This window comes from Orycteropus afer, unplaced genomic scaffold, assembly GCF_000298275.1.
Source record: "Orycteropus afer afer isolate SDZICR_OR568_19922 unplaced genomic scaffold, OryAfe1.0 scaffold00174, whole genome shotgun sequence".
NCBI classification, from domain to species: domain Eukaryota; kingdom Metazoa; phylum Chordata; class Mammalia; order Tubulidentata; family Orycteropodidae; genus Orycteropus; species Orycteropus afer.
In genome coordinates this window covers 6,535,095-6,546,204 of record NW_006921761.1, presented here as the reverse complement: position 1 = coordinate 6,546,204, position 11,110 = coordinate 6,535,095, and positions in this window count along the sequence as shown.

The following is an 11,110-nucleotide window of genomic DNA, read 5'->3' as shown; positions in this document are numbered from 1 at the left end:
TCCCTAATAAACCCCATAATCTGTGAGCTGTGTGTGGCCACTGAAGCGAATTATCAAACCCAGGAGAGAGGTGGTGGGTGCTTTGGGAGGAACGGTTGGAGAAAGGGCTGGAGGGAGGCAGCATGTCTGGCCTGGCAGGAATAGGCCTTGGGCTATTGATGGTGATTCTGTCTTCCTCTTGTGGGATTAGAGGAGGCCATAACATGTGGCCTCCTTGTCCTTTTTGCAGTCATGCTGTCAGAAGAGACCACTCCTTGGAGAAGGGTATCATGCTTGGTAAAGTGAGGGTCAACGAAAAAGAGGAAAGCCCTCAATGAGATGGACTGACACAGTGGCTCTAATGATGGATGGGCTCACGTATAGCAGGGATTGTGAGGCTGGCGCAGGACCAGGCAGTGTTTTGTTCTGTTGTACACAGGGTCACTATGAGTCGGAGACAACTTGACAGCACCTAACAACAACAACAACAAAACCAAAAATTTCTTAAGAGAAAACTACGTATTTGCAGATAATATACTCCTTATTAATATAATTTTTAAAACTTCAACAAAATACTAGCAAACCAGACACAGCAACAAATGAAAACTATCAGACCCATGACCTGCTAAGATTTATCCCAGGAATATAAGGTTAGTTTAACACTCAAAAAACAATCAATGCAATAAACTGTATCTTTAGAATAAAGGACAACCACCACATGATCATCACAATGCACAGAAAAACCATTTGAAAAAATGCAATATCCTTACATGATAAAAACAGTCAACAAAGTAGAAACAGAAAAGAACTTCCTCCCCCCAACAAAGAACATCTACAAAAAACTCACAGTTAACATCATGTTTAACTGTGGAAGACCGAAAGCTTTTCCCCAAAGACAGGAAGATGTCCATTGATTCTTCTGTTTCTTCACTTCTACTCAACACTGTACGGGAGGGTCTAGCCCAGGCAATTACAGGCAAGAAAATAAAAGCAAAAGGATTCAAATTGTCAACAAAGAAGTAAAACTCTACTCACAGATAACATGATCTTGTGTGTAGAAAATGCCAAGGAATCAACTTAAAACTATTAGAATAAACAAGTTCAACAAAGGATGCGAGATCAATATACAAAAACCAATTATACTTCTGTATAGTAGCAATCAGCAAACCAAAAATGAAATTAAGATTCCAAGTATGACACTTTTTTAATGAATTTAACAAAGTGCAAGACTTATACACTAAAAACTACAAATCACTCTCAAACTAAATTAAAAAAAAACAAACCAAACTCACTGCCGTAGAGTCGGATCCGACTCCAAGCGACCCCTCTTTGGGTTTCCGAGGCAGTATCACTATGGAAGTAGATTGTCCAACCTTACTTCCAAGGAGTGGCTGGTAGGTCTGAATTGCCAGCCTTTTGGTTAGCAGTCAAATGCCTTAGGCACTACGCCACCAGAGCTCCTAAAATAAATTTAAAAGACCTAAATAAATGAAAAGACATCTTGTGTTCATGAATTGGAAAATCTAATACTGGCAATATTCCTGAAATTGATCTAGAAATTCAACTCCATCCCTACCAAAACTACAAGACTTTTTGCAGCTATTGACAAGCTGATCCTAAAATCCATCTAGAAAAGCAAGAAACCCAGAAGAGCCTAGAGAATCTTGAAAATGACAAACAAGGTTGGTGAGCTCACACTTTACAAGCATTAAACTTCCTACAAAGCCACAGTATCCAAGGCAGTGTGGTACCAATGTAAGGACAGGCATACATAAATCAGCAGAAAAGAACTGAGAGTCCAGAAAGGAATCCTAATATTTATGGCCAATTAATTTTCAACAGAGGACCAAGACAATTAAAGGGGGGAAAAAAATGGTCTCTTCAACAAATGGTAATGGAACAATGAGATATACACATGCAGAAGAATAAAACTGGCCTGCTACCCACACACTACATACAAGAATTATGTAACTCAAAATGGATCAAATATCTAAATATAAAGGCTATAAAACTCTTAGGAAAAAATACACAGGAGTCCATCTTTGTGACCCTGGATTACACAATGGCTTAAATGAGACACCAGAAAACACAGAGAACAAAAGAAAAAAATAGATAAAATGGACTTCATCAAAATTAAAAACATTTGTGTGTCAAAGGATACTATTCAGAAAGTGAAAAGACCACCCACTGCACGGGACAAAATATCTACAATTCATATATATAACAATAAATGTGTAAACAGAATACATAAAGGACAATTCAATGAAGAGAAATGTTAAATTTCCACTCATAGCAACGTAACTGCCCCACAGGGTCGTCAAGGCCGTCATCTTTACAAAATCCGATCACTAGGGCTTCCTCCAGGAACTCTGGTAGCGCAGTGCCTAAGGCACTTGACTTCTAACCAGAAGGCAGAGGGTTCAAACCCACTAGCCACTCCTTGGAAGGAAGGTTGAGAAATCTACTTCCATAGTGATACCACCTCGGAAACCCAAGGAGGGGTCACTATGAGTCGGGTCCAACTCAACGGCACGTAATGACAACTCCTACAGAGTAACCAAGTAAGTTCATACCACCAACCTTTCAGTTAGCAACTGAACGCTTAACCGTTGCAAAGGATTTGAAAAGACAACTGCATAGACATTCCTCCAAAGAAAATACGCACATGGCCAACCAGTAAGCTCATAAAAAGCTGTTCAACATCACTAGCCATTACAGAAATGCCAATCTGTGGTGGTTAAGTTGGTGTGTCAACTTGGCTGGCCTGGTTGAGTGGCTGTGGACAGCTGGATGTAGTATTCCATATGATGAGACTGGTAATGAACTCCATGGTGGAATCTACTGTGAGCAGCTGAGTAGCTGCCCTAGGGATGTGGTCTGCTTCCTGGACATAAGGAGAAGCTTGGGGAACGGTCCCTATCTTATGGCACGCTTAAACCCTTCATGAAGCCGTGACATTCATCAGCAGCCTGCCATGCTCTGCCAACCTTGGGACTTTCAATGAACTTGAATTAATGGTCGGCTGTGTGGTTTGGCAACATCGGGACTGTGCCTTTTTAATTGTCAACCTTGGCCTTGTCAGTCTCAGCAGCCAGCAGCTGTCTGAGTGAAGAAAAGCCTCTAGCTCCAGTGGGCCAGGAGCAGGAGGCAGAGCTGAAGCCCAAGGCTGAGGGGCTTTCACCTAGCCTCTAGAGCCTGGCACTTTGAATTCGGACTTAAACCCTCCAAACTGTAAGAGAATAAACTCCTGTTTGTTCAAGCATCCCGTTTGTGGTATACTCCTATCAGAGCAGCACAAGGTAACCAGAACACAATCATAGCCACTTCACACCCACTGTTGTTGTTGTTGTTGTTGTTGTTAATGCACCGTCGAGTCGGACCCATTTCATAGCGACCCCTCCCTGGGCTTCCCAAGCAGTATCAGTATGGAAGTAGATTGCCCAACCTTCCTTCTGAAGAGTGGCTGGTGGGTTTGAACCGCCAGCCTTTCACACCCATTAGGCTGGTGAGACTCAAAAGACAGATCATAACAAGTTGTGGCAAGGATCTGGAGAAACTGGAACCTTCACCATATGTTGCTGATGGAACACAAAACAGTGCGGCTGCTGTGGAGCAGTTTGTCAGTTTCCAAACAGTTACCATATGACCCGGTAATTCTACTCCCTGGGTAAATATCCAAGAAAAATTAAAATAAATGGCCACACAAACACGTTTGCAGCACCATTATTCACAACAGCCAACAAATGAAAATAATCCAGACACCCAGTAACTAATGAATGGATAAACAAAAATGGTATGGTCAATAACAAAGTATCATTTAGCCATAAAAAAGAATGAAATATACACAGAGACATGAAAAAACAGGCACCTGTTTATACAGGCACATCACAAGAGTGGCTATCCAAAGGGCCAAAAAGCATTATCAGTGCTCAACATCGTTTGTCATCAGGAAGTGCAGACTACACCACAGTCAGCACGCTACCCACCTACAAGAAAGGCTCCAAGGAAAAGGACAGACCGTCTCAAGGGTGGGTGAGGATCTGGAGCAACTGGAGCTTTCTCACACTTGGTCCTTACAACCACCTGGGACACATATGACCAGCATTTTCACTCCATCAACTAGTCCCTATGTTCACCGAGACACAGACAAACACATTCATATGACACAGCCAAAAACCACCAACAAGCAAGCATCCACATGCTATCACATGGTTTCCAACTCATAGGGGTCCTATAGGACAGAAGAAAACTGCCCCACAGGGTTTTCCTAAATTGAAATCTTCACAAGAACAGAGCACCAGGGGTCTTTTCTCCCATGGAGCCACTGGTGGGCTGGCAGCGGAGCACCTACCAGTGCGTCACCAGGCCTCTTTGTCCACATACAGCCAACTGAGTATGTCTCTGGTGGTACAGCATCGAGTAATGAGAAACAAGGACCTCCCACAGTCCACCGTAACAAAGGTTAATCTCAGAAACACAATGTTGATGGAAGCAGCCAGGCGGGAGCCGCAGGGTGTCCTCTACACCGAGTTCTGAAACAGGCAAGACTCGTCAAGGTATCCAAGTCAAAGCTGAAACAGGCGAGACTTGTCACGGTATCCAAGGCAAGGTATCCAAGTCAAGGAATCTCAAACTGCACAGGACAAAAGCACCCTCTAGATTTTTCATAAGCTGTCACTTACCACTTAACCAGCTGCTGTCGAGTCAACCCAACTCACAGCAACCTCACACGTGTCCGGAGAAATGTGCTCCATGATGCTTCCCAGGATTGGTTTTTCAGACGCAGATCACCAGGCTGTCTGTGATGTCCCTGAGTGGGGTCAAACCTCCAATTCTGCAGTTAGCAGCTGTGTATGTACCATTTGCAGCCCCAGGGACAAACCTTTCTTGGGCTTCTGCTATGGTCAGGCACTTATTGTAGAGGATGGTGTGTCCACCCTTCCTCTCCTATAGAAAGGGCTGCAGGGTGACAAGTTCCCTTCACAGAAGTACTTCGGGGAACCAAGGCAGAAGGCCATTTTGCAACCCTTAGTGAGTTAATGCATCTCACAGAGGAATGCTAATGCCTGTTAACACCACAAGAGACACTATGAGACTCAGCGAGCTCCCTAACCCAAGTATCCAACACCAGGTAGGAATATCCTTGCCCAAAGGTCTGCACTAGACCTGATCAAGCCTCTAAACCAGCACCACCTGATACAATGCATGTCAGCAGGAAACCCACCTGTCATTTTAAATGTCCTAGTAGCCATATGAAAATGGTAAGAAACAGGTGAAATCATTTTTAATAGCACATTTTATTAACTTAATATATCCAAAATAGTTTATTTCAAAATGTAATCAATGTTTTGAAACAAGTAGTATTAGAATTTCCCAGCCCCGCCCCCAAGTCTCTGGAACTGAAATTCAGTGTGTATTCTCATCTACTGCACATCTCTATTCACACCAACGACACTTCAAATACTCAAAACCCACTGCTGTCAAGGTGATTAGGGCTGTACAACTTTACAGAAGCAGACTGCCTTGACTTCCTCCACAGAGCACCAGGAAGGTTTGAACTGCCGATGTTTCCCTGACACTTGCTTAACCTCTGGACCACCAGGACTCCTCATACTGGACACAGGCAGCCCTCAAACCATCCATTCACAGAAACTATAGGGGACAGAGGAACAGGTTAACCACCACCATAAGAATGCAATCAGCAAAATCCAGGTTATGGGAAACTTTGGGACCAATAACCCATTATTTTCAAAACTAAATTGTAATGTAAAAAGAGGAAATGGGAAGGAAATGAACATATTCAAAGATTTAAGAGACCCATTTACCAAGGGCAATGAATGAACCACAGACAGTTCTTCTCACTTTGAACAAATGGAAACAAGAAACCTGAAAACTGACTGATTACTTACTAAAATAGTTATATTAAGTGAAATATTCACAAACAAAATGTGTTTCAAAATTACGGAGAGGGGAGGGGAGAGCTGACGTGAACCAAGGCTGCATGAGGCACAGCCACCGATGCTAGATGACGAGTGCCCTCAGACCACTTCTCACCAGGTGAGGGGAAGCGCCACAAGAAGAGTCCAGAACTTCTGTGTGTGTGTGTGTGTGTGTGTGTGTATCCCGGTCACTGTCCCACACGTAAGCATCTGCTCGTACACGCGTAAGCATCCTGATGGGTATCTAATAGTTACAATACTGGTGCCAAGCCTGCCTACCTCAGAGTGGCCAGGGGACAAGACAGGGGGACTTTTCGCTTTGTCCTCTTATACTTTTGAATTTCAAACCATGCAACTATCTTATCTAGCCAAAAATTTAAATCTAAAAACGCATCTTGTAAGCAGTCCACACACCTCGCAGCATCTCACCCAGGCCACCTGGCCCCAGCCTCCTCACTGGCCTCCCTGCTCCCATTCGTCTCCCTTCAGTCCACTCTCCACACAGCAGGTAGGAACACCTTTGTAAAATGCCACCATGCCTAAAAGATTTCAGTGACTGTCTACGGTGCTTCCGAAGCACCTGTCACCAGGGTGACCAGGCCCCGTATGACCGGGCCCCTGCCTCTCAGGCTTCACCTGTTGCCACTCGTCCTTCCTGACCTGGCGACTGCTCTGTGAACCAAAGGCTACAGACATCACCCAACTCACCTGCAAGGAAGTGGGCCAGCACTACGGCAGTTCCACGTAGCCAAGAGGGATGCTAGACATGCAGCATGTGGGTGATAGAGACCCACACACTCACCGCTCAGTGTCAGGTCCAAACAAGTACACCTCACAGGACAAGAAAACAGAGATGGCAAACATTTGATACTCTTGGATTTCCAGGTTTCAGTTTTCTAAATTTGCTCAAATGAGTAATTTTTTTTTTGGAAACATACATACTTCACATCCCACTTTATTAACCCTCACTCACCTTATCTCCTTAAAGAAGCCCTGGTGGCACAGTGAGAGACCCATTCAGCTGCTAACCAAAAGGTCAGTGGTTCAAACCCACCAGCCGCTCCGTGGGAGAAAGATGTAGCAGCCCTGAAAGATTTACAGCCTTGGAAACGCTCTGGGACACTAATACCCTGTCCCATGTGGTCGCCATGAGTCAGAATCAACTCAACAGTGGGTGTGGAGACTTTTGAAACCCCTATGCAAAATACGAACAGAAGCACAGAGGGAGGAGAGCAGAGTCAGCTGGACAGCAGAGGGAGTGAAACCCAGGAACCTTACCCCACAGAACCACAGCAAGACTCAGAAAACGCGGGGGCCGCCTGGAGCTGAAGCGGTGGTACGAGTAAAAATCTACAGCTGGAACAGTCAGACCATCAGGCCCCATGCCCTCCAGCACGCGTGGCGTAGGCTCCTGAGCCCCCAAAACAGAATTCTGCTCCGTGAAAGCTCCACCAGAAATGTACCATGTGGGACAGGAGGCGAGACAAAGATGGGAGTGAGCTCTACCACGGCACCAGGGCGGTTAGGGAAAGGCTATCTACTGACCCAAGTCAGGACAACAGGCTTAAAAGACCCTTCCCCAAGGAACCCAAAGGGTCCCAGGGAGTAACATCTGCAAGAGGGCCAAAACAACAGCCAGTCCAGTCTCGCAGTGAGGCAACAGTAAACAAGCCCCCAGCACTCAGATCCCACTTCTAGGCCTTTATTCTTCAAGGGGAAGAATCAGTCAAAAGATCATCAGGCATTCAAAGGCCTCCAGCATGAAAGAGACCAAAAGGAACAACACTAGAGGGGCCTGTGGCAGAGACAGGAAATGTAGAACACAAAATTCCAAAAGGCTAACTTCTAAAAATGTTTAGCCATAATTAAAAGAGGGATAAACCCAAGACACAGCATATGTAAACAGGAACAGGAGACACGAAAAAGGAACAGAGAACGGGAAAGAACGTAAAACTCTGAGAACAGAAATTAAAACCTCAGTAAAAGACCCAGAGAACAGTCCAAAAAAAGTTCCCAAAAAGACCACGGCATGATAAAGAGAAAAATGACTTAAAAGATTAGAAGGCCAAACACAGGGAAACCAACATCCAACAAAGGGAATTACAGAGGGAAAGCAAAGATAAAAACAGAAGAGAACTACCTCCTCTGTACTATATGGAAAGTTCTATCAACAAAAGGGTCCAGGTCTCAGGGCCACCTGGTACCCTGCGTAACAAATAAAAAATGACTTGCACCACAGCACACTGGAAAACCTGGAAACTCAAGCATGCAAAGAAAGATCCTTAGAAGTTTGGAGGGAAGCTTGGAGGGAAGAACTCTTACAGAGAATTAAGAATCAAACCAGATCTCACAACAGCAACAATGGAAACCGGCAAATACTGGAGCCATGAGTTCCAAATGCTATCCGGCCAAATTTACTAACCAAGTGGGATGGCAGAACAAACACACGTCTGACGTGCAAGTCCCAAAAAGTCTGACTCCGACTCAGTATTTCCCAGGGAGCTACCAGAGACTGTGCTCCAGCCCAGTGGCAGAGGAAGCCCACAGAGCAGGAGACATGAGATGCAGGGAAAAGTGGCTCACAGCTCAAGAAGCCGGGAGAACCCCCAGGATGACAGCAGTGCACAGGTGAGAGAAGGTGAGCAAGTATGTCACCATGAACAACATGGAAGCAACCAACAACCAGACAGGGCTGAACGGATGAAAAATTCAACTCAGAAACATTTTACAGAATTCAGGGTTCGTGCAAAAACACAACGCTGAGGTTCCAAAGAAAACAGGCAAAGTAAACAAAAGGGCAATTATTGAAGGCTACACAAAAGAAGAAATGCAATCGGTTGACCCCGTAGCAATTACCCAGACATACTGATGAAGACTCAGCAAATGGACTGAACCAAAACTGTGATCTAGTGAGACAGGAAAATGGGGGAGCCCATGAGGGGCTGAGAGTGAAAACCTTCACCATCAGTCAAAGCCAACAGATAACCCCAAATGGGGGCAAAAAGACATGACCGCACAAGCAACAGATGATCCAGAGATGAGGAAAACACCCAAAGAAAACCCAAGAAGGTGCACGAGGCTACCATCACTCCAGAAAGGAAAGGCAGGAGGGGAGGGCTGCCTTTTCTCAAATGTCTCTCAGCGCTAATTGACGACATAAAGTATGTGCACGTATTAGCTTCAAAGCAAAATCAGAGACACCCAGAGTAACCGTCCCACGAGAAAGCTAGGACCTGCCTGGGAAGGCCCTCCTGCACAGAGAGGCCGTGACGAACTCTCTGCCGGCCGCCGGGGTAAAAGCTGTCAGTCCCCCACCCTGGGCTCCCTTCCCCAGTGGCCCTGGATATCCGCTTTAGCCCCACAGGCCCCCATTTACTAACCCACAAAATGGGGGACAGGGAATGGGTTCCATTACCTCTGCAGTCCTTTTAAGTGAGAAAACGTGGTGACTATCTTTCTAGGTCAAGGAAAAAAGAGAATAAATAAATGGTTAGATCAGTTTCAAGTGTCAGCCTTGCTAGTTTAATCATGTGGCAATTCGTAAACCCTGACCCAGTAACCGTTCCCTAGATTTAGTGGCAACAGGCGATCTATTCCCCAGGGTCACCCAGTGTCGGGGGTGACAATCTGGGGACAGCAGTGCTGCACTGTGCACAGGCTCCCCACCCCATCATAAGCCTCCATAACAAATCCTGAGACTCAGGACACCAGAGCTTTTACCAACCTAACACGATCACTTCACTATAAACCATAACATACAGTCCAAAATTTAGAAGGCTCTGGACCACGCATCTCTGCACAGGTCAATGTGTTCAGACAGGGAGCCGCCTACAGTGGCGGTGCCTTCATGCTCTTTGGGCAGCCAAGGTGAGCCTGCCAAGAGCAGGCAGCTGTCCTCCAGGGTGCTGGCCACTTCGAGGCCCATGACCCTGATCAGAGGTGGCTGGAGCAGCACCTGCAGCAAGGCGTCCTGCACAGGCCTCCCTGACGCCCTGCTGGGGATGTTTCATCTCTTCTCCCAGGCTCTAGAGCCAGACCCTCACGCTCGTCTTCTGGGCCATAGGTGGGACCTGGGACCTGGGGACATGACAGTACCTACCTCACAAAGGTGGCTGTCAGGCTTGCACAAGCGAACGCCCCAGAGTGCCAGGACAGTAAATGCTAAACTCTGCCTGTCACAATGGGCCCTGTCCAGCCCTCCCTTCCAGGCTGCCTGGGCACTCTGACGTCTGGAACCATTCCTGCAGCAGTATCATGCACCTAGTACCGGCCAGACATGGAACTGACCCGGCCAAGTCTTTAATGTTCTCAAGTCTTGGTTTCACATCTGCTACACAGGTGAACAGGTAAAAAAAAATGACAGGCCGAGCTGATCACCACCGGGACAGCCCAGTGATGACCGAGTGGGATCAATTACTGATACCAGGCAACATCTGTACACCTCCCTAAAGGGCCTGAAATGCCACGGGTCACCTCATTCATCTTCCTGCGCCCCGAGCCTCCCACAGTCCTGAAACACTGGCGGGACTCAAATGCTCGTCGTTCTGAATTGACACATCGTGCCTACATCTTTCATCCATGCCTCCAAAAACTGCAGAAACAGCACAGTCACTCGGGTCAAAACACTGTCAAGTATACGGACTGGGGTACTGCAGCCCTTTCGGTTACACCCTAACTTTCGGATCTTTCAAAGTCCCAAAGCTTTTCACAAGACGTCAGCTTCCCAGAACTGCTCGGGAGCCACTTTTCCCGACGGTTCATCGTTCCGGGGTAAGCGCCGCGTCCCCGCACTTCCGCCAGCACACCTCCCGTTTGCGTCCCTGCAGAGCGAAGCCGGGGGAGCCTCCCGAGAGTTAAGTGTCGGCGCTGCCACAGAGGACGCCAGCAGACCGAGGCCCCGACCGCTAACAAAAGGACGCCAACTTTTCTCCGCAGCGCGCCGGTGCAAAGCAACTTGGGTCGGCGTCGCTCCCACCCGGACGGCGACTCTGCCCTGACAGCCCCGGCACCGAAACGCTTTGTCTGCGGAGAGACGCGCCAGGACCGGCCAACTTCGCCGGCGGCGGCGCCACCACGCCAGGAACAAAGTGAAAGGTCACGGGGGCCGCGGAGGCCGGGCAGGGCCAGCGGCGCGCCCCTCGTCCCCAAAGTTCGCCGCTGCCCCGACTTTCCCTTTTGTCTGCCCGCCTCCC